At 49.2% G+C, this 2,919-nt stretch overlaps 1 pseudogene; it reads left to right on the top strand.

Moving 5' to 3' along the window:
- The first annotated feature begins 1,642 nt into the window (after nucleotides 1-1,642).
- Nucleotides 1,643-2,582, top strand: LOC122903575 (annotated as a pseudogene).
- The last annotated feature ends 337 nt before the right edge of the window (nucleotides 2,583-2,919 follow it).

Genomic DNA, 2,919 nt, shown 5'->3' with positions numbered 1-2,919 from the left:
CCTGCCCGTAACTGGCATTTCTGGGAATAGCATCAGACAGTCATGGTGGCAGAAGTATTCCTAATTGGGAGTGCTGGCCTCTAAGGACCCCACACTGGGTGGCAGGGACCTGATGACTTTGCAGAGGCTGAACTGGCCTCTAGAATCAGGGCGGTCCATTCAATGCGGCTCTGCGGAGGGCGTGTGATCTAGACCTGGCCAGTCAGAACTGAACGATTGGTTAAGGAGGGGGCATGTGATCAGAGGTTAGCCAATCAGGCCCATCCCTCACTTCGTGGGAGGGGCTGTCTTTCTGCAGGCTGTCCAAGCTGGACTTTGTGAGCTTGGAGTTGTGGTGGACAGTCTTTGGTCTCCTTGAGGGGAATGCAGCCAACCCAGAGGAAAATTGAGTCTGGCAGAGGAGAAAGCCAGCTGGGTCTGAGGCCAGTGCACTTTAGGACCTTTGGGTTTCATAAGCCAATATATTCTATTTTATTATTTCCTTTTATTTTATTTTATGAATGCTCAAGCCAGTTTGGGTTTTTATTAGTTGGCCCAGTAGGGTTTGTCTATTCATATAACTTCATCACTTAACTTCTCTCCTCCCTTGGATCCCTTTACTGCCCAAGTATCCAGGGCTGGCCTCCAGACTAAGGAGGATTTCCTTTGTTGAGGCTCCAAGTTTCAGGCGAGGGGCCACCCATCCCCTCTGCTTCCTGTCGAAACTTGCTCGTCCTTCGTTCCATCGCTTCAGGGTCCTGCCCTTTGCTAAGGTCATTTGCTGAAGTTACACGAGGCTTTTGTTGGCTAAATATTGCTCTGGCTATTAATAATCCTGTGCCAGTTTTACACTTGGACTGCAGTTTCCTGTGCCATAATCCGTGGAACTGGGTACCTGATGGTGGGAGTTCAGGCACAGTGGCAGGCTGCTGAAGAGGATCTCATAGAACGTTCGTCCTAGTGACTCAGGTTCATTGGCTGGATGTTTCGTTCCTCTGCCTGTGGCTGTGGCCAAGGGCCAACTCTCCTGGCTCACAGTGAAGTGCCTGGGCCTCTACCACTGTGAAGAGGTCATGTCCTTCTTATAAAAGGAGGGGGTAAGGTTCTGAAAGAAAAGCTTATGGAAACAGGCGTTCAGTTTGCCTCTGGAGAAGCCTGTGCTAGTCTGTGAGCACAGGAGGCATTGCTCTTCTCATTTATAAAATGCAGATGTTTTGAAAGCTGACTCCCTAGTCCTCTTCTCTCCCAACACTGATGTCTTGGGTGAGGTGTCTGTGACACCGAGTGGCCTGTGGGCCTTCTGTGTTTTAGAGTGGAAGTGTCCCCAGTAGTAGCATGGGGCAGATTTAAGTGGATACTTCTCATGTCATGTTTCACAATCCATTCATAGTTTCTTGCTCCTGTCCACTGGTTTCAGGCTTGTTTTGTGACTTAATCATGTTCATTCTACACAGGGCTGCACGTGGGAAGTGTGAGGAATCTAGCTCCAGTTGTTAGCGCATCTGGGGGTCCAGTCCCAAAGTGGCTGCTTTCCAGCTAGCCAAGACCTTGAAAGAGATACCCACTACTCTGAGTTCCATTTCTCATTGTAAAATGGGAGTAAGATCGCTTGGCTTTGCTCACAGTTAGTTGTGGCTTACATGACACTTTAGATGAGAATGCAATGAAAGGTAGAGGCTGTGTAAAAATATCAGGGGAGTTCTCAGCTTTTGGCTCGAGGAGGTCAACTTGCAACTTTCTTTAGTTATCCTGCATCCAGGTTCATCCCACGCCAGCTGCGCCTGCCATGCCACCCACGTTTGACCTCAAGGAGATTAAAGTAGTGAACCTGGGGTGCACTGTGGGAAAGTCAGTGCCAAGTCTGTCCTCAGTCCCCTGGGCTTGTCTCCAAAAAAGGTTGATGATGACATCGCTGAGGCAGCAGGTGACTGGTCAGGTCTGAGGATGACAGGGACCTGACCATTCTGAATAGACTGGCCCAGATTGACGCGGCACCTCCTGCCTCTGCCTGATCATCAAAGTCCTTGAGGAACTACCCCAGAGACAGAAAGAAGCAGAAGAGCATAAAGCTCAGTGGAAATACCACTTTTGATGCCACTGTCAGCATCGCCTCACAGATGCAGCACTGATCTTTAGCCAGAGAACTCTCTGGAACCATTGAAGGGATCCTGAGAACTGTACAGTCTGTGGGGTGCCATGTCGATGGCCATTGCCTTCTTGACATTGTAGATGACATCAACAGTGTGACGTGGTGGAATGCCCAGCTAGGTAGGAACCACAAAGGAAATTATTTATTCACTTATTTTTGAAAATGTCTTAATAAAAGATCATTTGACAACCAGGAAAAACAAATGCCAAAGGAAAGTGTTTAGTTTCGGTAATGCACATGGGGAAACAGGGCTAGTCTCCTGCTGTACCCGGAGAAGCGGTGATAATGTAGAGCTCTTTCTCTAAAAGTGGGAGATGAGATAGGGACTCAGAGAGGGGAGGGTATCAGCTGAATCTCACACAGCAAGTCTTGGGACGGTGGGTTGGTCTATGGGCAGAGAAGGAGGCCCTCTTCCTGGTGTCTTGTTGGCTTGGTCTCCCCATTTTCAGGTTAGAGATTTGAATCAGATACAAAGCAAATGCTTAGGCAAGGAAAAAAATGTTTCGCCAGCTTGCTCTACAGGGAAAGAGAGTCCGTGATATGATATGAAGCCGAAAATAGAGTGCCCTAGGAAAGAAGTATCAGCTGCGGACTCTCTTGTGGTGGGTGTGGGGGCCTCCTCCAGGAAGATGGGCATTGAAATGAGAACTCAATGTCGGTCGCTGCCTGGTCGTGCTGCTGAGTGCAGACGCTCTGGGCTGGGATTTGGAATCCGTGTCACTAGAAAGGGGTCCCGCTGGAAAGGCTCATTTAGCAACGCTTTCCTGCTGGGGTCTGTGGAACATCCTGAC

This window comes from Neovison vison, chromosome 3, assembly GCF_020171115.1.
Source record: "Neovison vison isolate M4711 chromosome 3, ASM_NN_V1, whole genome shotgun sequence".
NCBI lineage: Eukaryota > Metazoa > Chordata > Mammalia > Carnivora > Mustelidae > Neogale > Neogale vison.
Note: the sequence above shows the minus strand (reverse complement) of the source record. Positions and strands in the feature narration are given on the sequence as shown.